This window comes from Carcharodon carcharias, chromosome 6 (genome assembly GCF_017639515.1).
Source record: "Carcharodon carcharias isolate sCarCar2 chromosome 6, sCarCar2.pri, whole genome shotgun sequence".
Lineage (NCBI taxonomy): Eukaryota > Metazoa > Chordata > Chondrichthyes > Lamniformes > Lamnidae > Carcharodon > Carcharodon carcharias.
Window position 1 is genome coordinate 38,467,601 of NC_054472.1, and position 27,785 is coordinate 38,495,385.

The window sequence follows — 27,785 nt, forward strand, 5'->3', positions numbered from 1 at the left end:
ATTGTGCCGGATGTAAAATGCCAAAATAAGTTACACGGATAAGGAATGCTCAAGATTGCATAAGATTGTATAAGGGGAAGGATGAATGTAAATAAGTCTCATATTTTGTTGTCCATGTGTCACATACCTTGTGATGAAACACATTTTGAAATGGTGTTTCATCTCTTTTAAGGGTGGAGACATGTAAGGAACATATCTTTTTATTTCTGTTAGACTGAGGTAAAGAATATATCATTGTATTTTCTGTTGGACTGTGGATTAAAATTACAATGACTGCAGTTTAAAAGACATATCCACTGGAACAGTGTGAGGGCTATATACAATGTTGCAGTCCTGGAACAGAGTGTGCCATGAAAGACAGGATAGTGCGGGAAAGGAATCCTGAACCAAGGAGGCTACCTGGCAAAATTGTTTTAATTGGTCCTGAGCAGGTGACCAGGTTTTGTGTGAGAGCAGTGCAGCAGAATAGCTCTTAGCCTGAAAGAAAAAAAAAACGGCTAGCTATCACTGTAGGATTATTAGAATCTTACACACACAGGAGAGAGACATTTTAGCTCTTTTTCCTCTTCATATCTCTATAACATGCTCTCTCATTGAAAACCCCTGTCAAGAGAAAAAGGTGAAATCACTTTAGAGACATTGAAAGACAAGTGCTCAACCAGTGAAATAAATACTGTAAGTGTTGGAAGACCACCTCGTGTCATCAACAAGAACTGAAAGGAATTTGGAAGACATCGATCAGAATCCACCATCAAGTCCTGTAGCCTGGAATTGGTGCTATTGAACTGTTTTATCCCACCCTTGAAATCCATGTTTTTGTGTGTCTTATGTGTCTTGTTTGTGTGTGTATACGTTATAAAGTTAGAAATTAGCAGGACATGCTGTCAAAGCAGGACAGATTCACATGAATACCTGTTCTAAAGGGAACAATATATAATGCAAGAGGAGAGTGCTGATTGGTTGGCAAGTGGAGTTCCCTGGTATATTTTCCATAGCAACACCTCTACCAGTCAGAGTCCACTTTCCAACCAATCAGCACTCTCTCCTCGTGCAATATTAATTGTTATTCCCTTTAGAATTGGTATTCTTGTGAATCTGTCTTGATGAGTGCAAGACAAAAAGTTTGAACAGCATGTTTCTTTCTACGTATAGGTATATGTTCAGCATTGAACGCTTTGTTTCCTGTGCCCCTTATTGGAATTTATTGTTTTTGTAGTCCTCATTTAATCTGGACCAATAATGATTACAGTAGTTTTTCAATGCATTTATTGCTGTCCCAAACTCCAGCCTAAAAATTGTCCCATTTTTAGCAAACAGAATTGAGTGTGTGTGAGATTGATTATTGAGCAAGATTTACTAAGTAACTCAATTCCTTGAGTGTAAAGCATACAAAAGCTTCTAAAGCAGGATCAGAGCGATACTTTATCTCTTTAATTTATTAGATTGTCTGCCCGTCTCTTTATTCATGTGACAAGGCACTGTTGACACACATTTAGAAGTACAGAGCAGCTAGACCAACTTTGCTATTTATCCCAATTTTCTGTTTATGCCAATGCTGCAATTCCGAGTTAAATAGCTATGAAGAACAGTGTTAAACTCTATTATTATGATGGGTTCCATGGTTCATTTGTTATTGTTGCATATTTTGTTGGAGGATAGAATTCTTTCAGACAGGAAGTAATTGTTTACTGAATCTTGCATGGAAAAGTTAATAACTATTTGAAGCTGATAGGGCTGTAGGATGGGAACAGTAATGAGATTAGGGGGTTTGCGGATATTCTAGCTGAGACCTAGCATTGACACGATGGGCCAAATAGCCTCCTTCTGTACTGTATACATCTGTGGCTCCATGGTGTGATTAACAAGATCTTCTATTCATCAGAGATATGATTTAATTAAAGCTAGGCTAACAAAATAATGACCAAATCAGCAGACCAATGGAAAATAGGCATTTTGCAAACAATTGGAAATTCACAGGTGAATAAACTGCTTAACAGATTCTTTTATGTTTCTTGAAATAAAAACAGAAAATGCTGGAAATACTCAGCAGGTCTTGCAGCATCTGTGGAGAGAAGAACAAATTAATGGGCGGAATTTTCCATAAATGAGACAGAGTACGGTGGTGGGCGGTGGCAGCAGCGCCCACCCCACCAACTAGAATGGCGGGAACTCGTGCCCGATTCTGCGGTTAGAGCCTCATTAATCATGCAAAGGCGTGAATTAATCCGAATCACCAGGCAGGTCAGGAGTTGAATCGTGTGGCCGCTGTCATCTGGTGGGTTCACAGGTCTGGGTGCCATTTCTAAACACACAATCTCACTCCACTAGCCCACCAGAGATCTCTAGCAGCCAGAAGAGGAAGGCTGAGAGCCTGAAGAAGGCAGCACCCTGCTTCACGCACCAGGCCCTCCAGCCTTGATCAGAGGGATGCAGGTGCACAGTTGCATGTGCTATACCAGGGATGGTTGCAAGAAGCACAGCAGCCTCACCTCTCCAGCCTGGGACACTGTCTTGGAGCAGGTTAGCATGGCTGGCACCCACACCCGAAATGTCACATAGTGCAGGAAGAGGAAGAATGATCTTATCTGTTCCGATAGGGTAAGTCATCCTTCAATTCCCTCAATATCAAATTCTCATCATGGCATCATGCACTCAAATAGCTACTCCCTTCAGGGGTCTCACACAACCATTAGTGGCGCACACATATCAACACTCGTTCTCTCACCGAGATTTTCATAACGCCACCATCTCATTTGTCATGTTGCTCTCACTCCATCCTTTGGCCCTTCTGGGGAACAGGGAACATGCATCTCACCCAACCTCTGCACCATCCCTTCTCATCACATGCCTTTCTTTCTTCTTGATACAGGCCAAGCTCTTGCGCAACAGGTATGAGAGAGCACAGACCGGGGGAGGGACAGCCAACATCACTGCCCGCATTAAGTTTGAGGAGGCTGCAGCTGAGACGTCTGGGCAAGACAGGGATTGCTCTTGTGAAGAAGGGGAGATTGGCCTCTCCCACCAACCCAGTATAGATCATTGCTCCATCATTTCATCAAATCCTAACATTTACAGTGAAGCACATGCAGTCTTATCCAGCTCATGCTCATTAACTGAAACTCTATTTCCTATTTTCTAGGCACCAGCACATCGAGGCCCCCAAGCCAGTCCAGCACCACCAGTGCAAGCCCCCAGACTTCATCTGAGGAGGAGGCTCTGGAAGAATTGTCATGGCACTTGCACGCACCCCCCAACCAGCTCAGAGGCACACATGTCAGTGGGGCACAGATGTAGATTCGGCTCAGGCTCACTTTCTGGGGAACACCTCACTGACCCACCCCTGCAGCAATCAGATACAGGGGCAGCCCAGGTCTCCGGCAGTTGGAGGGGCTGCTAGAGATCAGCCACTCGCTTGGTCCAAGTCAGACGAAGAGCCGCTGCCAAATCTATGCTAGAGCTGAAATAACAGGTGGCGGCAGAACATCAGGCATACACCACCCAGCAGGCTAGAGTGAACAGAGGAGGAGTCTGTCACGTTCTGTCTGACATTGTGGCTCTGACATACGAACACCTCGAGGTCACCATGGGAAGGCTGGCAACCACCATGGAGACCTTGGTCCAGTGGTCTTGCCAGATTTGCACTTGGCCTGCAATCCATGGACAAACACCCTAGTGAGCACCAGCAGGATGTAGGTGACATGGGGTCAAGGCACCTTGATCCCCCCTCCAGGGCACCATCCCCTGCTGGAGTCAGGGCGGGGCCCTTGGGCACCCACAGGGAGGATCAGTGTCAGCCAGACACCCCCAGGGCCTCCTCTTAAGACACTCTAAGGGAGTGCAGCTGCTCACAGCCCCCTCTACCTGTGACCCCATCCACTCCAGCTTCTCAGGCCACCAAGAGCTCTTCTGCCGCTGAGCAGGTGACCCTTATCAGGCCTGGGCCCTCCAGTCCACAGGGCAAAAGGACGTCTGCCAAAGTCATCACAGACATCAGGACGTAGCAGTCAGCCGGCTGCCTCCACCACTGCTGCGGATTTCGGGGCTGCACCCAGGTGTAGCGCTAGAGTTAGAAAAGTTAAGAAAAATGGATGTCACTTTTGGGTCACATGTGTGCTAGACATGTAAATAAATTGCATTTTTGTTAATATAATTGATGGTTATGTGAATGTTCCTGTCAACTGAAGGCGTTGTGATTTCATACTTTGGAATCCTCTTATTTCGAGGTTTAGCCTTCTTCCCACTCAGTGATAGTGTCCCATTGTGAGATTCACATTCCTGTGATGTCAACCTCAATTGAACTAGTTTCTGCACCCCTTGAGTGATGTCAAGGAGATGTGTTTAAATCTTTATTGGATGTGTGTGATGTTAGCGTTTCTAACCCTTTCCTCTTTAAAGAATGCCATTGAAGGCAGCTCATCAGTATTGATAATCTAGCAGCATTTTTGTCTCCTCGGTGGTAGTTGAAGGCTATGAGGAGCTGGCATGAAAGAGAAGTTGTGGCCTGGGGTAGATCAGCCATGATCTTATTGAATGGCGGGGAAGGCTTGAGGGGCTGAATGGCCTACTCCTGCTCCTATTTATGTTCTTATGTAGTGGCAGAACAAAGAACATGCACAGGAGGAGGAGATCCGCATCTCAGTCGCAGCAGTGTTTGCATCATCAGATGGCGGCAAAGGCTTCAAGTCTTCTCTCGCATTGCTCTTGTTCCTAACTGGACTCTCAGTTCCCAGAGTGAGCTCACTCACAGGGCCCCACGGGCCAAAGCAAAGATCATGGCCTGGCAATTCATAAGGCAAGTGTGAATGCAGGACTCGTTCTCGCTGCAAATGGGTGGACATCCCCCGAGTTGAAAGAAAACGGCATTGAGGGCCAGGAGAGACGTGGCCACATTCCCTCACTTGATTATACTCTTCCTGGAACCTGTCAGAGATTAGCATATCACAGGCATATCTCCCAAGTCTTCTTTCTCCATGGCATGATCGTACTCATACTGACCTTCAGCAGCCTCCTGAGGTTCCTGGGTCTCCAGATCTTCATCCTCCGAAGAGGTCTGATTCTCCTTCAGATCATCCCCTGGCAGGGGTTAACCTCTTTGCATAGCTAGATTGTGAAGGGTGCAACACACTACGATGATGCAGGAATCCCTGTTGGGAGTGTGCTGGAGTGAGCCACCTGGGTAGTCCAAGCATCTGAAATGCAGCTTCAGAAGCCCTATTGTCTGCTCTATAAGGGAACATGTGGGGCTGTGAGTAGTGTTCTCCTCGGAGCGACTCTGAGGGCGACACATTGGTGTCATCAGCCAGCATTTCAGTGGGTCTCACTTATCCCCAAGCAGCCATCCCTGCAGATGTAATGGCCCCTCAAAAACTCAAGCACCTGGGAGTGACTCACAATGTAGGAGTCATGGCAACTCCTACATGCAGTATGTGCTTCCAGTGATCACACACCAGTTGTACATTGATGAAATGATAGCCCTTGCAGTTTATAAACATTAGGGCCTGCTGCCATGGAGCCCGCATAGGCACATGGGTGCAGCCTATTGCACCCTGCACTCTTGGGAAACCTGAGATGGCAGTGAAGCCAATGAATCTCACAGCCTGGCTATCTTTGTCCAGAACAAACCTGACATAATGATGGGCCATTCTGTAAAGGGCATCAGTGACCTCCTTTATGCATTGATGTGTTGCAGACTGAGATGCCACACAGGACACCGGTTGATCCTTGGAAAGAACCAGAGACCAAGAAATTGAGTGCAGCGGTCACCTTCAAAGCCACTGGCAGGGGATACCCTCCAAGTCCACATGGCGTCAGGTCTTCACAAAGAATGCAATGAAGAATGTGATGTACCAGATCTTGGGACAAGTGCAGACGTGCACGGTATTGCCTCTCACTCATTTGTAAATAGGAGACTTTTGGGCGATAGGTCTGGTGAGTCATCCCAGTTGTCTGGGTCTCTACTCCTGACCCTCCCGTTCATGCTCTGGCTCCGCTTGACCATGTCCCTCCTGCTGGAGCTGCGCGCCTCTCCTTCCTTAGCCTCCTCCATTGCATTGGAACCCTGACAAAGGCAGCATTGAGCCCCAGATCCACATCTGCTTTTGCCTTCTCTCTGAAGGGAAACATTGAAGACATTAATGATTCAAGGGGCAAGAAAGCAAAGCTCAGAAGGTGACACGTTTGGAGGCTGTAAGGGTCCATTGTTTTTCCTGCCCTACTTGTATGGTGGCTGATGCCGCCTTGTCCCTGAGACACTAGAACACACATCGAGGAGACTAAGATGGCATCGCAGATTTAACATCTTGAGCCCTGTGTGGGATGCTAAAATTTCAGTGAGATGAGTGACCCAACCTAGCTCTATGCTCCAATCTCTGATGTGGCATATTAATGACCAATCAGTTGCTCATGGTCAATGAGTGGATGCCCTTTGGCCCATTATGAGCGTCACATCTGGTGAACATGTGTTGGGCCTTCATTGATGGAATGCCATATATGATGCAGCTGTGCCTCCTTCACTATTGCCTGCATTCCCAAATTCTACATTCCTATGTGTTACTCTTGAGATGTAGTGACTGTGATGTGTAACCAGTAAGTTCTGAGTATCCCTTTAACAGTGCTCATGAGGTCATTGGCTTTAAGTGCCTTTTATCGCAAGGAGGTCTCCCTCCTTTCTAAGCAGATTCCTGTTCACTCATGTGGCAACAAGAGATTAGAGGACGACCCCAGAAAGGCCCCCATCTTGTTCTCCCTTCTCCCTGACTGCTATTTCACAGCCATCCTTCCCCGTTGACCCCCTCATGTTTTTCAACCCAACCCTTGCCTCGCAGCCCACCGTTGGTTGAAGTGATAGTCTCTGAAATTGGAGGCCTGCATGAGTTTCACAGCATAGTGGTGTGCCTCGGGGCAATGAGAGCAAAGAGGAGTAGTCCGACCCGACAGCCCCAATAGAGTGGAGTTCATCGTAACAAGGCCAGTGCAGTGCTATGGCAGATATGTTCCCCTTACTTCAAAGTTACCAACTAACAGAGGTCTGCCCTGTGCGCATCATCCTTTCTAAACGAGTTTGTGGCCAATGTAATTTCCCACTGGTGGAAGGTTGGAAGGCAAGGTTCCAGACAGCAGCTGTTTCAATGAGCATTCATAACATGCTAATGAGTGAAAATGGTGTCGGCGCCACTAGGTGGTGAGTTAACCAACCTGTCATGAACGGTGTTGGAAGAACTGCGATTTGTTTTTATGACGACGGATTTGCAAAATTTTTGCCTGCCGCTGGATTCTTCGCTCTCACCCGCCATGGGCGGGATGTTTCAGGTCTGTGAGCTTTCATCAGAGCTTTCTGTGAAGGCACCCCTACCCCATTCTGCCTCTTCTTGAGTTTGTGCTTTTTTCCCCTACAAGGAGAGAAAGCAGAGAGTCATGAGTGCTAGTAGTGGCTTGTATGGAGAGAAGGGAAGGACAACATTTGTGGATGATGACTTCGAGGCATGGATTGAGCAGAGCAACTGATCAGGGTAAGTGTGTGTTTTGGCTGTTCAGATGAGAATGTGAAGTGCCTGAAGAGAGAGGAATGAGTGGAGCTCATTCTGTTGTAGTTCTGAAGAATTCTATGTAGGAGAATGCTGGGAAAGTCAGAGTGAGGGCTTGGCACCTTAAAGAATTTCCTGCCTCCTGAGATCCTAGATCTTCTTGGCACCCTCTCTCCAGGTTAGAGGGACCACATATCCTTTGCTAACTTTCTTCATCACTTCCATCCACACGAGCTTAGTTGGAGAGGCTGTCCTCTTCTCCAGCCCTAGAAGATCACCTCACTGCTGTCCCTCTGATTCTGCAGGAGGACCTCCAGGTAAGAGTGAGAGACTGGGAGAACAACCTTCCCTGGTTCCTGTGTTGTTACAACCTTAAAAATCCATGTCCAGTTGAACCTTATTGACCTGCTCAGGTCCCTTTAATTAGAAACCTTCCCTTTGACAGATCTATTGTGCAATCCCTCCCATTTTCTTTGATTGGTTGGGGAACCTGGCAATGGGATATTAATGCTGTGGCTCAATTAAAGGGCCACAGCAAAGTCCACTGCAGTTGTCAACAGGTTCCTGACCCACTACAGGTCCTGTCATTTCAGTATGGACTAGGTGTTGAAAATGGGATGACACGAGAGGGGTAGAATTGCATGGGAGACGGATGGCATGGTTGGGATGGCAAGGGCTAATTAATAACCATGCTGTAAAGTAGCCTTTGGGTACTAGTAACCAGGGTCTTAAATCTGAACAAGGGAAACTATGAAGGAATGAGGGGCAGGTTGGCTATGGTGGATTGGGGAAATACACTAAAAGATTTGATGGTAGACAGGCAATGGCTAGTATTTAAAGAAGTATGACATGGTCTACAACAGATATACACAAAGGCACAAACACCCAATGGGAAAGGTGAACCAACCATGCTAACAAAAGAAGTTAAATATTTCATTAGATCCAAGAAAATGGCTTTAAGGATGCCAGAAAAAGTGGTAAACCTGAGGATTAGGAGCAATTTAGAAGCTAAAGGATGAAGAAAGGGAAAAGAGAATATGAATGCAAGCAAGCGAGAAACATAAAAGTGGACTGTAAAAGCTTCTATGGTATATGAAAAGGAAAAAGTTATCTAGGGTAAATATGGGCCCATTACAGGTGGAAACAGGAGAATGTATAGCAGAGAACAGAGAAATAGCAGCGGAACTAAACCATTACTTTGTGTCTATCTTCACAGTAGAAGATACAGGAAATCTTCCGGAAATATTAGGCAACCAAGGGACTTGTGAAACAGAGGCACTGAAAGGAATTAGTATTAGTAAAGATATAGTACTTGAAAATTTAGCTGGATTGAGGTTTGATAAGTCTCCTGGACCAGATGTGCCACATCCCAGAGTGATGAAGGAAGTGGCTAGAGAGATTGTTGATGCATTAATGATTATCTTTCAAAATTCTATAGATTCTGGAAAGGTTGTTGCAGACTGGAAACCAGCAAATATAACCCCAACATTTGAGATGGGAGGGAAAGACAGATGGAGAACTACAGACATGTTAGTTTGACATCAGTCGAAGGAAAAATGGTAGAAGCTATTATAAAGCATGTGATAATAAGATGTTTAGAAAATAATGGTAAAATTGGGCAGAGTCAACAAGGAAATGATGTTTGACAAGCTTGTTGGAAATTTTTGAGGATGTTACTTGTAGCATAGGTAAAGGAGAACCAGTAGATCTGGTGTAATGGATTTTCAGAAGGCTTTTGACAAGGTCCCACACAACAGGTTAGTGAGTAAAATTAGAAGGCATGGGATTGGGTGAAATATACTAGTATGGATTGAGAACTAGTTAACAGATAGAAAGCAGAGAGTAGGAATAAACGAGTAAGTCTCAAGACAGCAGGTTGTTACTAGTGGGGTACCACAAGGATCAGTGCTAGGTCCACAGCTGTTCACAATCTATATAAATGATTAGGATGTAGAGACCAATATTTCCAAATTTGCTGATGACACAAAACTAGATGGAAATTTAAGTTGTGAGGAGGATGGAAGGAGGCTCCAAGTGGACTTAGGCTATGTGAATAGGAAAGAGCATGACAGATGGAATATAAAGTGAATAAGTGTGAAGAAAAACAGAATATTTCTTAAATGATGAGGGGTTGGGAAGTGTTGGTGTCCAAAGGGACCTGGGTGTCTTTGTTCATGAGTCACTAAAAGCTGGCATGCAGGTGGAACAGTCATAAGGTGGCAAATGGTACATTGACCTTCATGGAAAGGGGATTTGAGTACAGGAGTAAAGATGTCTTCCTGCAGTTGTGTACAGCCTTGGTGAGATCTCACCTGGAGTATTGTGCACAATTTTGGTCCCCTTATCTAAGGAGGGATATACTTGCCATACAGGGAATGCAACAGAAGTTCAGCAGACTGCAGACTAATCCCTGGGGTGATGAGATTGTTTTATGAGAAGAGATTGAGGAAACTTGGCCTATATTCTCGTAAGATTATTTTTATTCATTCTATGGCAGGTGGACATCACTGGTGAGGCCAGCATTTATTGCCCATCCCTAATTGCCTTGAGAAGGTGGTGGTGAGCTGCCTTCTTGAACTGCTGCAGTCCATGTGGTGTAGGTACACCCACAGTGCTGTTAGGGATGGAGTTCCAGGCTTTTGACCCAGCGGCAGTGAAGGAATGGCAATTATATTTCCAAGTCAGGATGGTGAGTGGTTTGGAGGGGAACTTCCAGATGGTGGTGTTCCCATGCGTCTGCTCCTTTGACCTTCTACATGGTAGTGGTCGTGTGTTTGGAAGGAGTCTAAGGAGACTTGGTGTATTCCTGCAGTGTAGATGGTACACACTACTACTACTGTGCGTCAGTGATAGTGAATATTTGTGGATAAGGTGCCAGTCAAGCAGGTTGCTTTGTCCTGGATGGTGTCTAGCTTCTTGAGTATTGTTGGAACTGTACTCATCCAGGCAAGTGGTGAGTATTCCATCACACTCCTGACTTGTGCCTTGTAGATGGTGGTCAGGCTTTGGGGAGCCAGGAAGTGAGTTACTTGCTGCAGGATTCCTAACATGGAATGCATGAAATGGGAGGATACAGTAATGGAATTGGTTAAGTATACTAATTTGACCACATATGTGTGTGGGTCACTGCTAGTTTAAAATTAAAAAAGGAATTTATTAGTTTTTACATCCTGGTTTGCTATTTGTGAGAATACTTCAATATGATTCACGGTTGAACCTGTTTGATGACATTGTTGCTGAATGCCTGGAGATTCCTTTGTCTCTGTTGCAGATTCAAAATGACTTTGAGAAAGGGGAAATTCACACCACAGAGCAACTTGGGAAAAACCTTTTTCAAGGTCTGTGGCAATGTCATTGCTTCTCTGCTGACTAATCCAGGCTATTATGCCTGTTGCAGAAAAGTACTTTTGGAATGACTGTCAGCTGTGAACTGAGCACCAGGTGGCAATGTTGAGTTATCAAATGGAGCATTGCAAGGAACTAAATTGTGCACATTCCAAAACCTTTTATTCTTACACCAAATCACATAAAATTAGTTAGCTCAACAATGTCTACGAGCTGCAACTATGTGCACAACACTGGCTTAAATTATTCTTATATTACCAAATCATAATAATTGTAACATTAAACTCTTTATTGACTCGTTAATGGGTATGAGTGGCTTTCATCTTGTTCCCAAAGTCTTTTTTTTTTGCTCAGGTGTCTGTGTGTTACTCTTTTTTTCTACTTAAGACTGGTAATTAATAGCTTCATTATTAACATTGAGATAAATGCTGGAAAAATGGTCACTTTTTTTCATTGGTACCAAATGAGGGGCAATTTTGTGCTGCAAACCTGCTCACATTCTGAACTGGATTTAAATCATCCAAAATCATTTCCCAATGTCATTCTGGCTGAGGCGAAAGGCCGAAGTTTTCCAGGACCCCCCAACCCCGCGCGCGTGAGGCCGAAGTTTCCCAGCACCCCACCCCCGGCGCGGGCCGGGGAGCCGTTGGAAGCTCCGTTCACATCGGCGGCATCTTGGCGCGAGGGGCAGGAAAATCCAGGCCGATGTCCAACCCACGACCACTACACACAGCCAAAGGTATCTGTTCCAATTTTAACCCGATTCGTCAAATCAGCGATTAAAATGGCAGCTTTTAATAGAAGCTGCTCCAATCCTGTCGCCTGTGATTTTTAAACTCCCAAAAAATTGTTGAGGAAAAATTGGAATCCGAGAGCGAAAATTGCGTAAAACGACCTCACCTGAACACCGAAATGCACGATTTTACACAGTCTCTTGAGTTGTTAGTAATGGGCCTCAAGAGGCCCAGGTTACGGTAAGAATTCATCTTTAAATTATATAAGTGTCCTTGTGAGTTAGGGGGCAGCAGAAATGCTCCAAATGGCTCAACAGGAAAACCTCGGTGCCCTGAGTTCCTACTCCCCTTCTCCAGGCCTCGACCTCCTCCTCTCTAACTTACCTTGTCAGGGACTATGTCCTTGGATCCCCAATGATATCCAGCTGCTGCCTCAATTCCCATCACCACCTATCAACAGTAACTTCATTCCTGACAACTTTGAGCGGTAAACAGTTTAGTTCAGGATTTACACAAGGTCTCAGCATCATACCAGATTCGGCACGGGTGGGTAGGTGGGTGGGGATGGGGTGTGTCTCCTTCTTGCCCTTATACCCAAGTTAAAATTGGAGTTATTAATTCAATAATATAGACACCTAGCACATTCAACATAGAAAAGGAAAGTCATATGAGATTAAATCTCTCCCTTGCTTCTATCTCCATCTGTTGTGCAACACAGTGAAAGCCACTGTTAAATATATAAAAACGATTCAAACTCTGAATATCCTCATGTATTCCCAAGATTCTTGATTTCCTTCATGTTGTATTGTATCTTATTTGGAACGTGAACCTTTTGTAAGATTTCCATTTTTGTAGGTTTAGTTGGCGTCTCCAACGCTATTTATTTATGTGCGCTTCCACATTGTGGGTCTGGTTATTCCTAAACACATAGCAAAAGGCTCATGGAGCACAGCAGAACAGAAGGGGATCCAATCTGTTAAATCACGTGCCACAGGATTGCAATCTCTTGCCCATAAATGAATAAATCTTGGAAGCAACTCAACTTCTGCAGAGTAAAGCATTTCTGCGAACTTGAAAAGCAGCACCCTTATTTGCAGAGTGTTGGTGCTTTAATGTAAATGAGTTTTCTGCAAGATAATAGGTTTGAAGTAATGTCAAAATTCATTTAATTGTATTCTGCTCTCAATTCAAGTATGAGAATCAATCATTCATCCCATGAATGTGGGTCCCTCATTTATTTTAACTCTGAGGCCAACATCCAACTCCCATTTAAGTTTTCTTAATCTTTTAATTTCTACTGCCCTGCCTGGCAAATTGTTCGAAATAATTAGCACCCTATTGTGTAAACTTGTCTTATTTTAAATTAGTGTTTCATGAGTTTAAATGTATGCCTTATGATCCAATCAGGAGGTCCTGCGGGTCCTTCAGTATTTTCCCCATCCAAACAAGTTAATATTTTACCAAAACAAAAACAGAATTACCTGGAAAAACTCAGCAGGTCTGGCAGCATCGGCGGAGAAGAAAAGAGTTGACGTTTCGAGTCCTCATGACCCTTCGACAGAACTAGGTGAATCCCAGGAAGGGTTGAAATATAAGCTGGTTTAAGGTGGTTGTGGTGGGTGGGGTGGGGTGGGGTGGGGGGGGGGGGCTGGAGAGAAGTGGAGGGAGGGTGGTGTGGTTGTATGCAAAAGCAGTGACAGAAGCAGATCATCAAAAGATGTCACAGACGGCAGAACAAAAGAAGTTGGTGATATTATCTAAACAAATGTGCTAATTAAGAATGGATGGTAGGGCACTCAAGGTATAGCTCTAGTGGGGGTGGGGGGAGCATAAAAGATTTAAAAATATTTAAAAATAATGGAAATAGGAGGGAAAAAGAAAAATCTATATAATTCATTGGAAAAAAACAAAAGGAAGGGGGAAGAAACAGAGGGGGGGGGGGTGGTGTGGGGATGGAGGAGGGAGGTCAAGACCTAAAGTTGTTGAATTCAATATTCAGTCTGGAAGGCTGTAAAGTGCCTAGTCGGAAGATGAGGTGTTGTTCCTCCAGTTTGCGTTGGGCTTCACTGGAGCAATGCAGCAAGCCAAGGACAGACATGTGGGCAAGAGGTGGAGTGTTGAAATGGCAAGCGACAGGGAGGTTTGGGTCATTCTTGCGGACAGACCGCAGGTGTTCTGCAAAGCGGTCGCCCAGTTTACGTTTGGTCTCTCCAATGTAGAGGAGACCGCATTGGGAGCAACGAATGCAGTAGACTAAGTTGGGGGAAATGCAAGTGAAATGTTGCTTCACTTGAAAGGAGTGTTTGGGTCCTTGGACGGTGAGGAGAGAGGAAGTGAAGGGGCAGGTGTTGCATCTTTTGCGTGGGCATGGGGTGGTATCATAGGTGGGGGTTGAGGAGTAGGGGGTGATGGAGGAGTGGACCAGGGTGTCCCGGAGGGAACGATCCCTACGGAATGCCGACAGTGGGGGTGAAGGGAAGACGTGTTTCGTAGTGGCATCATGCTGGAGTTGGCGGAAATGGCAGAGGATGATCCTTTGAATGCGGAGGCTGGTGGGGTGATAAGTGAGGACAAGGGGGACCCTATCATGTTTCTGGGAGGGAGGAGAAGGCGTGAGGGCGGATGCGCGGGAGATAGGCCGGACACGGTTGAGGGCCCTGTCAACGACCGTGGGTGGAAAACCTCGGTTAAGGAAGAAGGAGGACATGTCAGAGGAACTGTTTTTGAAGGTAGCATCATCGGAACATTATTTATGCTTGTTTGGCCGTTCCATATCCTGCACGGATAAAGATGATACTTGTCACTATTTCCCTGAGAACTTATTCTTACACTTGGGTTTATTTCTTTTGACCTTTTGTGTACCCTTGCTAATTCATGTGCATTCAGTGCCCATAGATGGTTTTTGTAGCACTAAGATTGAACTCAGTACTCCATTTGTATGACATCAGTGCATTATAAAGCTTCAGCATAACTTGTTTGGACTTGTACTTCATTACCCTAGCTATATGTCTCAGCATTTTATTCATTGTTGAAATTGGCTGGCTACACTATCTAATCATTGACAATTTTAACTTTGGTCCTAAGTTGCTTTGTGGTAAATCTGCTGCATGATATTCAACCAATACACAATGGTTTACTTTTGTCAGCCCAATTGCACATTGATCTGAGCCTTTCAGTAAATTTCTAAACAAATCCTAGGTCCCTAAGTCCTCCCAACAAATTTGCAGTTTTGTTGGCAAATTTAACAAAATTACATTTTGTTTCTACATCTTGGTCATATGAGAAACAACAAAGGTCCTACTATCGATCCTAGTGACCTTGATGCAACAATTCTGTCAGCTCAGCACCACTCCCCTCACTAATGCTCCCTCGTTTACTTTTTAAAAAAATCTAATCCCTTGTTCTACCATGGATTTCCATAGATCTTAATTAATTAGAAGTCTTTCATGTGAAAAAGGAAATAAGAGAGGGAAAGAGAGAGCATGAGTAGAAACTGGCAGCTAACTTAAAAGAGAATCTAAAAGTCTTCCATAGGCATATACATAGTAAAAGAATGGTAAGAGGGTTAGAATGGGGCTGATTAGGGATCAGAAGTAAGATTTATGCATGGAAGCAGAGGGCAAGGCTGAGGTACTAAATGAATACTTTGCATCTGCCTTTACCAAGCAAGAAGAAGATGCTGCCTGAGTCATTGTTAAAAGAGGAGCTAGTTGAGTCACTGGATGGGCTAAAAAGCCATAAAAAGGAGATATTAGAAAGGGTTACTATACTTAAAGTTGATAAGTCACCAGGACCGAATTGGATGCATACAAGGATACGGAAGGAAGTAAGGGTGGAAATTGTATTGGTACTGGCCATAAACGTCTAACCCTCCTTTTAGTTATAGGGGTGATGCCAGAGGACTGGAGAATTGCAAATGTTCAAAAAAAGGGTGTAAGGAGGCCATTCAGTCCATTGTGTCTATGTTGTTTTTCCTTGGGAGTAATTTACCTAATGGCTCTCCCAGGTCTTCTCCCTGTAACTCTGCAGAGTCTTACTTTTTGGATAACAACCCAATTCCCTTTTGAATGTCTCAGTTGAACCTACCTCCACCGCATGCTCAGGCGGTGCATTCTAGATCCTAACCACTTACTCAGTAAAAAAGTGTTTTGCACATGTCGTCATAGCTTCTTGGGCTAATACCTTAAATTACAGGCCATGCAGTTTAACCTCAGTGGTGGAAAAGCTTTTAGAAACAATAATCTGGGACAAAATTAACAGTCATTCAACAAGTGTGGATTAATTAAGGAAAGTCAGCAAGGATTTGTTAAAGGCAAATAACTTAATTGAGCTTTTCAATAAGATGACAGAGAGGACTACCTATGGTTGATGTGGTATATATGGAATTCCCAAGACATTTGATAAAGCAACAGATAATAGGCTTGAAGCCCATGGAATAAAGGGGAAAGTGGCAGCATAGATACGAAGTTGAATGAGAATGAGCGGCAGGAAACAGTAGTGGTGAATGGTTGTGTCTACAGACTGGAGGAAGGCAAACAGTGGTGTTTCCCAGGGGACCGTGCTAGGACCACTGCTTTCCCTGGCGTATATTATTGACTTAGACTTGGGTGTACAGGGCACAATTTCAAAATTTGCAAATGATACAAACGTCAAATTATAGTAAGTGCCCCAGATTTTAACATAGTGCGGTAGTGGGCAGAAAAAATGACGTTTTACTCGCCAACTGCCATGGCTGCTTTTCGCACCATATTGTCCCACTCACGGCACAGCCTGCCTCATTAATAATGCATTCACAGGAAACGTGCTGGATCACTGGTAGGTGGGCTTGGATTTGCCTGCCAAGCCCTGCCTGACCTCAGCACTTCCTTGATACGGGCACCATATTTAAAGCTCACCAGAGCACAGCCTACTCCATGTCTTCAGACCAGGGCTGCTCCAGGTGACAGATGGCCCCGAAAATAGAGAAGATGGCAGCCCCCAAATTTGGTGACACACCTCTGGGACGTCTGCTGAGCACAGTGCCAGGCCACAGCGATGTTCTCGACACCAGCTTTGATTGCAGGAGGTCCACCAGAGTCACCAGTCCGGCCTGGGAGGTAGTGGCAGCGGCAGTCAGCACCCCTGGAGCACAGAGGAGGTCGGCCATCCAGTGCAGGAAGAGGATTAATGCTCTCATCTGTTCCACCAGGGTAATGCAACCACTTCATCACTCTCAAACTCACACATCACAAACCTATCACACATCCACAGGGATCTCACACTCAAGGGACATCACCACTAATGCTCTCACACACCCTGACATATCCACCAGACTCATATTGTCTTCCTCATCCTGTCCATGGCTTCGCTCACCGCACAAACATTCCATGCTGTCCCCTCCCAGACCCCTCCCTCCCCACTCACTCCGGACTCCATCCCTTAAAGCCCCCTTACACGTACCTCCCCACTTGCCGCATTCTCCCTGTGACACCCTCCTCCTCCTCCCTGTATGCCCTTTTACACCCCCCTCAACTTCACCCCCTGAAACCTTCATTCCCCCTTCCAACCTCACCTCCCCTCCCCACCCCCCCCCCCCCCCCCCCCCCACCCCCCAACCCTGTCACCTTCGACCCTTGTCTCCCAACATCATCCCCTTGATACATTCGCACACCCCCACCCCCCTCCGCTGACCCATCCTTGGCAGCCCATGGCCAAGACCGTGATTCTCCAAAGCAGACCCGAGACATCAAATGGAGACCTCCAGCCTTCGTGAGCTGTTTTGCGGCAGAGCCATATCCACAAGAATCCATCCACCATGTGATGCATGTGTTCTTCCAGGGTCCTGCAGCTGTAGGGCTCCAGCTTCTTCTGTTCCTCGAATGTCTGTGATCTGAGCCAAGGCCCTAACAGTAAGTCCTGACTTCTGCACATCACACTTGTCCAGACGTGTTCTGAGCCGGAGTGTTTTCCTGCTAGTGTAACAGAAAATCTAGCATGAGGGGAAGATTCTGTTCAGGCCTTACTTTGCATCCCATTAGCAGAATGCAAAGCGGGTTCACGTCGGCCTTTAGCAGGATTGGCATTCTGATATGACAGATTCCATCAGATGATCCCGCTGTGCTTTCATGTCAGCATAAAACTGATTTTTGGCCTTCTCACCATATGGTTCCACCCCCGCCCCGGCCACCGTCACACCTGACGCCAACAGGGCCAGAAAATTCAGGCCTATGAGAGGATAGTCATGGACTTCAAGAGGACATAGACAAGCTGGTGGAATGGAAGGACATGTTTCATTTTATATTTATTTGTTCACAGAACGTGGACATTGCTGGTTGGCCAGCATTAATTGCCCATCCCTAATTTCCCTTGAGAAGGATGTGGTGAGCTGCCTTCTTGTGGTGTAGGTACACCCACAGTGAAATTGTGGTTGAGGGCCTGATCAAGGGTGGCAGGTGGCTTTGCAACCGCTCCTGGACCCGCCTGCCTGCCACACCCGCCCAACAAGGGCAAAATTCTTCCCTTGGAATATATTCACAGCATCACAGAATCTCACAGTGCAGAAGAGGTTTTTTGGCTCATCGGGTCTGCACCGACACATGAGAAACTCCTGACCTACCTACCTAATCCCATTTACCAACACTTGGCCCATAGCCTTGAATGTTATGACATGCCAAGTGCTCATCCAGGAACTTTCTAAAGAATGTGAGGCAACCCACCTTCACCACCCTCCCAGACAGTGCATTCCAGACCGTCACCACCCTCAGGGTAAAAAAGTTTTTCCTCACACCTCCCGCCCCTCACCTTGAATTTACGTCCCCTTGTGACTGACCCTTCAACTAAGAGGAACAGCTGCTCCCTATCCACCCTGTCCATGCCCCTCATAATCTGGTACACCTCAATCAGGTCGCCCCTCAGTCTTCTTTGCTCCAATGAACCAACCCAAGTCCATCCAACCTCTCTTCATAACTTAAATGTTTCATCCCAGGCAATATCCCGGTGAATCTCCTCTGCATCCCCTCCAGCGCAATCACATCCTTCCTATAATGTGGCGACCAGAACTGCACACAGTACTCCAGCTGTGGCCTCACCAAGGTTCTGTACAACTCCAACATGATCTTCCCTACTTTTGTAATCTACGTCTCGATTGATAAAGGCAAGCGTCCCATATGCCTTTTTCACCACCCCACTAACATGCCTTCAGAGATCTGTGGACACACACGCCAAGGTCCCTTTGTTCCTCAGAACTTCCAAGTGTCATGCCATTCATTGAATACTTCCTTGTCAAATTACTCCTTCCAAAGTGTATCACCTCACACCTTTCAGGGTTAAATTCCATCTTGCCTCTTATTTGCCCATTTGACCATCCCGTCTATATCTTCCTGTAGCCCAAGACACTCAACCTCACTGTTAACCACCCGGCCAATCTTTGTGTCATCCATATCTGCATCCGCATTTTCTAATTATGGGCATGGCAGTTTAGGAAGGATATGGAGGCTGTAGAGCAGATGCAGAAATGATTTCCAAGAGTGATTCTTGAAATAATGACTTCAGTCACATGGATAAATTGGTGGAAGCTGGGTTGTTCACCTTAGAAAAGAGGAGCTTGCGAGAAGGTCTGATAGAGGTGTTCAAAATCATGAAGCGTCTGGATTGAGTAGATAGAGGGAGACAGTTCCCATCACCAGATGGATCAAGAACCAAAGGGGACAGATGTAAAGTGATTAGCAAAAGAGTTAAAGGCAATAAGAAGAAAAACCTTTTTACGCACATGGTTAAGATCTGGAATCTGAAATGGTGGTAGAGGCATATTTGATCATGGTTTTCAAAAGGCAATTAGTTAATCAGCGGAACATAATAAAATTGCAGGGCTATGGGGAGAGGACTGGGGAGTGGGATTAACTAAATTTTTCTTGTAGAGAGCCATCACAGAAGGTCAAGATTCTATTTTTCACTCCATCACCAGGACTGCCGAGTACCATCCCTGCTTCAACTCATCTGCTGAAACCTGTGCCTTTGTTATCTCTAGACTAGATTGGCCAATCTCCCACCTTCCACCCTTCATAAACTTCAGCTCATACAAAACTTTGCTGCCTATACCCTAACTCATAACAAGTCCCATTCATCCATCACCCCTGCCCTTGCTGATCTGCTTTGGCTCGCTGTCTGGCAATATCTTGATTTTAAATTTCTAATCTTTGTTTACAAATTACTCCAAAGCCTCACCCCTTCTCATTTCTGTAACCTCATCCAGCTCTATAATCCTGTGAGATCTCTGTGCTCCTCTAATCCTGGCTTTTTGCACATCCCTAATTTGAATTCTTATGCCATTGGTAGTCGTGTCTTCAGTTGCCTAGGCCTAATTTCTGGAATTTGCTCCATAAACCTCTCTGTGGCCTAGATTTTCACTCCTGAGGCAGGTGCGCAGAGTTGGAAATCTCCTGGCTCTCCCACCTGCCTCAGGAAAAAGTACCCCGAATGGCAGGATCTTCATTCCTGGGGGTGTTCGGTGAAGGACAGAGGTGGGTTCATCTCCCCTGGATGCAGATCGGAAAAAGCCACAGGGACTGCTGGATACCGAGCAGGTAAAAAGGCTTGCCTCAGTTCTCTGGGATGTTGCCCAGTTGTGTTGTTAAATATTAGGCCCTCTGGGCCTCACCCCTCACCACCCACCCACTGCCCCTATCCATACACGCCAACTCATGGCCCCTCACCCACCCCCATACCCCTTAACCTAATGCCAACTCAGACCAATCCATGCACCCCACCATCCTTTTCCTTTACACTCTTCATGCCAACTCACCTAGTATTCACCGTGGGCAGATCTTAGCAGCCATGCTGAGATGAAATAAAGTTCTAAATATCTATTACAGACTTCACCATGTTAACAGAAGCTTAACATGGTGAAGTCTGTAATAGATCTTATTCATGAAAGCCTATTCAATCCATTTAAATTCCCTGAAGTATTTAATCTTGTATAAAAACAAACTTTTGTATTCATATCCCCACATCTAATCCTTTAGTAACGTCTTTGAGTCGTGAATCAAACTGTGAATTTACAGGCTGCCACTGTGATAATGATAGTTTGCGGAAAACAGTCAAGTAATAATGCTATAGTAATTACAATTAGGATTATGTCAACAAACAGCCACGGATACTGCTAGTACAGATTTTTTTTCAATTCACAGACACAGGCAGACTTTTTTAATGTTTAAAGAGCAGGCTATTGAAATAACTCCACAGCTTGAAGGTCTCTGGTTCTTATCCGCCCTTCACGTGCATTTACCTCTACTCTAAAATTCATAACTCCCACACTGTGGGATAAGACCCTTGCTCCAGTGAAAGTGGGGCCTGTTTGTACACAGCAAAAATAGGTTATGTCAGAAATGGAAGTGGGACTTCTGGTTCCAGGTCCTGCCCACCGTTTTAAAGGTCCCCGGAGTCTCCACGACTCCATGATAATCTAGGCCCTGTGTCTCTTTACTTCTCAGTCCTCCTTTAAGACATTCCTCAAAACTGGCCAAGCTTTTGGTCGCCTGTCCTAATATCTGCTTAAGTGGTTTAATGTCAAATTTTGTTTGATAACGACCCTGTAATAATCCGCCGGCACACTTTATTATGCTAACAGCACTATATAAAAGTAAGTTATTCTTAACAGCAATAAAAACAATTGAAGATTCTCACAAATTTCTTGACTAGTCTCCCTCAATACTATAGAATATATATTAAGGGTGCTAACCTTTCCCTGGTCACTGGATCAGTTGGAATATGGAATTGGCTCAAGTGTATCTTAACTAATATTTACTCCTCCGCACCTTATGTGGACCCACACCTCTTCATAGCTCAAATGACCCAAGCAAAAGACCCACAAGTCAGGAGATTTCAGTTCCTTTAACTTGTTCAGTACATGGGCCTCATTGACCAATACTGATATCAGATTAATATTATTTGAACTTTCACTGGGTATACCTTGTAAAGTAAACATTATTATGTAGAATTTCTGTGGGAGATATCCCAATCTTCAGCCATTAACTCATCATAATTCCTTGGGATACAGCAGAAAAAGGCAATTTTTAGTTTTTATGTTGTTTCTCTGGGCATTCGCTGATTATCTGTTTAAAAAGTTACAGGAGGAGCTCAGGAGAACCCTTGGGAAAATTCCAGGTGCATACTTTAAAAAGTGTTTTGTTTTCCTTAACTGAGATACCTTTCAGCAGTTAGTGCTTTGAATTTGTTTTCTTTTCTTTGAAGTTTTCTTTTTTAAAATTATAAGTAGGTGAGTTTTCACTGAGTTTCTCTTAATCATCTGTCGATTTTCTACTGAATTACATCGGATGATCAGCATAATCTCAATGGAAATTCAGCCTAATATACTTTTACTTAGTCTTTAACAATTGTTAGATGTTCTTAAATTTGCACATATTGTGATTGTTTGTTTGTCAAAGACTTCACTGCTTCTAAATAACTCTTAACATTATGTCTTCCTTGAGGTATAGTTCAGCTTCCAAATTCCAAGGACTGAGTTTTGCCCTTGATGGACGGGCGGACCCGACCGACTCGGCAGCAAGCGGGCAGCCGATTGCTGCCGCCGAAAAGGGCTGCGCCACCATCTTGCGCAGGCGGGCCAATTAAGGCCCGCCCAGCGGGTTTGCAACTCCCGTGTACAATGGGAAAATCGAATCAGCAGCGGGCGTGTTCAGACCGCTGGAGAACCGGCAGTCTGTATAAAGAGTGGCCAGGCAGCCTCCTTGAGGCAGTGTACCATGGCCACTCACAGAGAAGGACATGCTGGTTTCAGGGCACAGGAGGAGGGGGGCAGGCTGCAGAATAGGCCAGCGGGGGGCTACTGTGCCCCTCTTCTCAGATGCCTGCCTTGCTGTCCTCCTCGAAGAGGTGTCCAACTGTCAGGATATTTTGTATCCAGAGGAGGAGGGCCCCCCACGTCACCAGGCAGGCGTGGCAGGAGGTGGCGATGGCTGTAAGTGCCCATGACGATGTGCAGTGCATAGGAACACTGTGCCGCAAGCACTTCAGTGATTTGTTGCGCTCTGGAAGGGTGAGTACCATGTCTGCCTTGGCCATTTGACCCAGCAGGTAGCCTTAGCCTTTGAGGCCCCCCCCCGCCCCCAACCACGTCTTACTGTCGTTACTGCATTGGGCATTTGGTGCATGCTGGGTGGGCAAACAGATAGTGACCATGCTTACATCAGCCTTAGTGGTTGAGGAGAAGATGGGTTCTCCCCGCAGCATTTGTTGGTGTTTGTCGCATTTGAGTAGTCTGGGGACAGCCTGCAGGGGAGGCAGCTAGACACATACTCAGAACTCCAACACATGTCTTATCAATGGTGATGAGATGGTGGAAGGGGAGCCTCAAGGTGTCGTGGCCAAGAGCCATCTGCTGGCCTCGGTGCCGCACTTTGTTGCGCCTCCTTGTCATGGGCGCTAAGACCCATGTGTTATTCAAAGTGATGGACACCAAATGTATCCAAAGTGTCCGTTGGGGGAGGGGGTTGGGACCAGCTGTACTATCTTCTGGGGACTGATCACCAGTAGTGTGGACAGGAGCCGCTGAAGGCCTCAGATGGGCCGCTGTGGTTGGAGTGCGGTGTGCGCGTGTAGAGTACGTGAGCGATCAGCCCCAATAAATCCTCTTCTCTGTTCTGCAGGCAAAAACTGAGCACAATCTCAGGGAGCACCAGCGGACTGGTGGTGGGCACGCCATGCTGCAGTGCCTCACCATCTATGAGGAGCAGGCCATGGAGCTAGGGAGGAGGCAGGTTGCCAGGGCGGCAGATGTTGGTGAGGCTGGGGTGCAGCGGCCAGGTACTTGAGGTCCACAATCCCATCCACTCTGTTTCCCCACCATCCAAACCACTGATGACTGCTGCAATCGTTAATGCTGCAACACTGCTCATTCACCGACTGATACACTCAGAGGTGTGGGTCATACACAAAGGTCTCTCGCCCCTTTGAGGATGCACGTCTCCAGCACCTTCCAAAGTCACCTTATCCCATTTCTGATCACTATCCACATGGCCTAACATGCCATGGCATCGCTGCTGTGCATGCAAAGATGTTTTGCATCTTAGGGGGGTTTGTACCTCCACCACCCTTTCAGCCAGTGCATCCCACATTACTCTGTCCAAAAGGCCCTCAGCACCTAACTTGTCAACCTCATGGCACTCAACTTAAATAAATGCCACCATGTTAGACATCCCTGTGCCAAGGGGAAATGTTGCCTTCTGTCCACCCATTCTATGTCCCTCATAATGGTATGAAGGTCAATAATTTGACCTATCCATCTCCTGTGATCCACAGCAAATGTCTCAATTGTCTGCAATGTTTCCTCTTCACTGCAACTCTCCAGGCCAGCATGCATCCAGCTCAGGTACCTCTGCACTCTCCCCACTCCATTGTCATATAACATTCCATGTGGCATTCCTTAGGCCATCTGACCAGCCTGTCTGTATGCACGTCTAATTTTTGGACCTCCTCTTGATTATTTTCCACCCCACCAATATTCATCTCCTTAGGTTCTTGAAGGGTGAACGACTTAAGAGGCTGGGGGGCAAAGGGATGAAAGGTGTTACTGACTGAACCCTAACTGATGCACTGTCCTTGTTGTTAATTTCAGCATCACCACCGCATGGCCGTGCCCAACAAGTCCGGAGCCCCCCTCCCTCCACACCTGAGGGCCAAGACGTACAACTTGTGGCACATCATTTCAGCCAGCCAGGAACCAGCGCAGCGCCAAATGCTTCAGTGGGGAATGTAACTTCAGCTAGTGTCCCAGACCACAGTGGAGAGGGCACTTCAGAATCGCTGGAGGAGACAGCAAGGAGAGAGACTGCCGATGGAGCCAGCAGCCGGAGGACTGCAGGGGACCAGCCACATGCTGAGTCCGGCACTGATGATGTGCCTCTGAAGATGTCACCATTGCAGCAGCTGCAGGACAAGCGGCAGGATTCACGAGAGCATCTGGCAGGGTTGCATGCGGGTGTGTTTCAGTTGGTCTCTGTGGTGGTGGAGTCCAGGCAGAGTGTAAGTGAAGGCATAAACCTCAGGACGGAGCTTCAGGCTTCCTCCACTGAGATATTGGTGATCATGGAGAGAGGCTTCGATCAGATTGAGACTCTTCTGATTGGGTTACGCTCTGATCCGCAAGCCCTCACAAGTGGTCATTCCCAATGTGGGAGATGTTCTGGGCACTCGGGAGATGTCGCCACTCGGTGCCCATGCATCTGCGGTGAGCAGGGAGGTCCAGTGTGATCTCATGGCGCAGCAGCTGCCTGTCGTCACTGCAAGCTCCTCTCAGGGCGCTCTGGATGAGGGCAGCAGCTCCTCCGCCCCTCTGACAGTGACCGTGGCATCCATTGAAGCTGCGACAACTGGGGAGGTGCCAGTTCTGGAACTGGCCACTCCCTCCCAGGCGGGGCCATCACAGGCTCCATGGGCCAGAGGACGCCCGCCAAGGTCATCGACGCCAACAGGACAGCAGAATCAGCAGGCTGTCTCACAAGCCACTCCGAGCGATGGGGCGGCACCTAGACGTAGCAGCCGCACATGAAAGCATAAGGCACATTAGGCACTCCATGGGTAAGTCACTGGTGATTTTGTGTTGGCCTTAGATTGGGGAAAAAATAGTTATGTATGTCAAACCGACGTTTGTGTTTGACATTGGACTGACTAAAGTCCACTTTTCTGACTATGGCTGAGGGTATTTCCTTTGTGCTGCATTTGTCTGTTTCACAGACATCTCATGAGTGTTTGAGTGGACATTGATATTTCAGTACTAAGCCCTTAGTTGCAGCTGATGAGGTGGAAGATGTAGCACCTAAGTGCCACGTATGGAAGCGCCAGGCAATGCTGGTCCTGCTGATCCATTTGTGTGGAGCTAGCTGAAGGTTCATTGGATTAAATTGTCCCGGGTGTCCCTGCCTCCTTGGTGTAGTAGCGGGTTGGCGTCCTGCCCCTCATCATCGCCCTGTGCTTCCTCATCCTCTGAGCCACCGCTGGATTCATCATGTGCAGCCTCATCCAGGGCGTCAAGATCTTCATCATCAACCGCATCTCCCCCTTTCCAGCGCAAGATTGTGCAGAGCGCAGCATGCTACCACTATCAGAGGGACGCGATCTGGGGGGTTCTGGAGTGTGCCCCCTGACCGGACCAGGCAACAGAAGCACATCTTGAGAAGACCGATGGCTCTCTCCACCACAGCCCTTGTGGTGCCCTGGCTCCTTTTGTACCGCTGCTCAGCTTCTGTTCTTGGACAGCATGATGAGGCACTTTCTGAGGGGAATAGCCCTTGTCACCCAGCAGCCAACCATCCAGCTGAGCCAGAGCACTGAAGAGCCCCAGCACCTGGGAGTGTCTGAGGATGTAGGCGTAGTGGGAGCTGCCTGGGTACCTTCCACAGATTTGTAAAATCCTGCATCCTGTGATCACACACTATCTGCACGTTCATGGAGTAGAAGCCCTTCCTGTTGACGAAGGCACCGGGCTCACCTGCTGGCGCCTTGATGGCCACAGTGTGCAGTCTATTGCACCTTGGACGTGGGGGAAGCCAGCAATGGCCGCGAAGCTCCTGGCTCGCTGTGCCTGACTTGCCTGGTCGCAGCAGAAGTGGGTGAAGGTCAATGCCCATCTGAACAGAGCGTCTGTAACCTGCTTGACACAAGTATGGATAGCTGATTGGGAGACACTGCAAAGATCACCCACCGAGCCCTGGAAGGAGCCCGAGGCATTGAAGTGGAGGGCAACTGTGACCTTGAGAGCCGCTGGCATTGGGTGTCCACCCGCACAGTTAAGGGAGATCTCAAGGCCAATCATCTGACAGATACAGTTGACTGTCTCCCTTGAGAGTCGGAACCTCCTTCGGCACTGCACCTCAGTCATATTGAGGTAGCTGCTTCACCACCTGTATACACTGGCAGCAGGATAGTGGCATCTTCTGCAGCCCCTTCCACCTTGGACAACCTCTTGGCCCTGTACCCCTTGTGCCTGCACCTGGCCACCCAAAGGTGGCTTCCCTGAAGGTTGATTGACCACTCCTGGCCACCTCCTTGTTCTATCCCTCCCTTCCTCCTCAGAGGAGCTGCCTCCGGTGGAGATGTCAGAACCAAACCCAGGCTAAATGGAGCCCTCTGGAAAGCTGCAGGCCCGATAAAGATTACTGTCTGCAGACTGGTGAGCTGAAGCTTCAAAGTACACAGAAAGCTATTGGAAATTGACCTGAACTGGTAACAATCACACAGGCAAGTTTAAAGCACTTTCTGCATTAAATACTTCAGAAAAAACGTGAACAACCCCTCTGAGCTCACATATCCCGCCAGTGCATGAGTTTTGATTAAAAAAAATCACTTACCCACCTGCCCGTTGGGCCCGTGCGCCGAACCGAAGTTCGCACGGGCTCCTCAAAATCGTTGACAGTTGCCGACTTAAGGGCCTTAACAAGGCCTTTAATAAATGGCGGGCACACGTTGCGCTGCATAGTGCTCCCGCTGACCTAAATATCGCAATGTCGTGTGCTGGCATTGGGACACCACATCGCGCAACATTTTAAGCGGACTCCGCCACCCGTGCGTCAGCCAGAAAATTCTGCCCCAAATTTTATTTCCAGATTATCCAAAACATATGATTTAAACCTTCTCCTCACCAGTCATTTTCATCCTTTTTGGCATCCTACATTCCATAATATTGAATTACTTCCTGACTACTGGTTTAAATCATGTATTTATACTCCCAGTAATATCATAATTTTCTGCCATTAATATTCTCATGTTTCACAATTTTATCCAGAATGTTAGCAAAATTCCAGTATCGATATTGCACTGCGTTATTCATTATTACTTCACCTCTTTTTGTTTGAATTATCCAGATTACAGGCGGTGTCTTCTGTCCTGGAGTATAAATTGGGTGGTGGGGCAGTAGAGAGAGTGATTTCTGCTTAGGGGTGGGGTGGGGATTGCTGGCCATGTGCGATCATGTGCTGTTCAGCTCATTACATATCTGCCGAACCTTGTGGTGGGGGCAGCCAAGAAGTTGCCATCCCACCGTTACCTTATGGGGTCGAAGATCCTGGCACCATATTTAAAGGGCACCCAGACAGCCATTCCTTCTGCCTAGAATCTGTTACCTATCAGATCGTCACAGGTCGATTTGCCACGTCTTACCCTTTTGGCCTCTGCATGTGCCTCCACGATATCC